The following is a 1,021-nucleotide window of genomic DNA, read 5'->3' on the forward strand; positions in this document are numbered from 1 at the left end:
CGCATTCTGGTGTAGCCAGAGCTGCACGGCCAGTCACCGGCCCTGCTGGCCTGCTGGCCTGAACAACAAGGGCAACCACATACCTGCGCGCCACGTGTGAGCCAGGTGTGTGGCTGCGGCATGTCGGCGGTTAGGAAAGGGCCGGCGGGGACTGGCCGAACCGGTCTCCCTCCAAGGCCAGCTCGCCCGCCGCTCGTCGAGAGGCTTGTAACTCTGTAAGCTCACAGCCAGCCTGGCTGGGAATTGGCCCCACGCTGCCCGCCCCCCAGGGCACGCGAGCATGGCATTGCGCGGCGGCTGCCGAGGCACTCGGGCGCCAGGGCAAAGGGGCGCAGAGGCGTTCTGGAACGTGCTCGTGGCCACGGCGCATGACAGCGGCCGAAACGTCCGCCCATCGGGGACAGGCCGGGCCCGGGTGGCCCAGCACAGCGGTCAGAGCAGCAGCTCCTGGCCTGTGGGGATGCCCGGGCCCTCCTCCCGCCTCCGCCACCCCAGGGTTCCTCTGGGGGTCCCCGGGGGGCCCTGCGCCCCACTCGGCAGACATTTGCCACGACGAGGGGATCACCATGCTCGGAGGCCTCTCGGAGCTCGGCGAGGCTGCGAGAGGGCGGGTCTGGGCCCTGGCTGCCACCCCAGGCTCGCACGCCGGGCAGGGGGCACCTCGCGACCACCCTCACGCCGACCTGCAGGGCCGCTGAGGTGTCGCCTGGACGGAGCCTCCCGGAAGGTGACGCTCCCAGCCTTGGGCCGGGCAGCCGGCAGAAACAGGTGTTTCCAGTTTCGCTCAGGGCACTCACTGCGGACAGCGGCTGGAGCAGCAAGGCGCCAGGGTGTCAGACCGCGGGGCTCCCCAAGCCGCAGGCGGGCACCCCGCTCCCTCGGCCTCGGGTGTCCCCTCTGAGCACCCAAGGGAACCCACTTTGGGGTCGCCCCCCCCGGGCCGGCAGTTCCCCGGTGACGCCGGGTTTTGAGAAATGAGGCTGCCGAGGTGGTGTGAAAGCAGGGGAGGGGCGGGCCGAGG

Source organism: Condylura cristata, unplaced genomic scaffold (genome assembly GCF_000260355.1).
Source record: "Condylura cristata isolate star-nosed mole 26May11 unplaced genomic scaffold, ConCri1.0 scaffold00003, whole genome shotgun sequence".
NCBI lineage: Eukaryota > Metazoa > Chordata > Mammalia > Eulipotyphla > Talpidae > Condylura > Condylura cristata.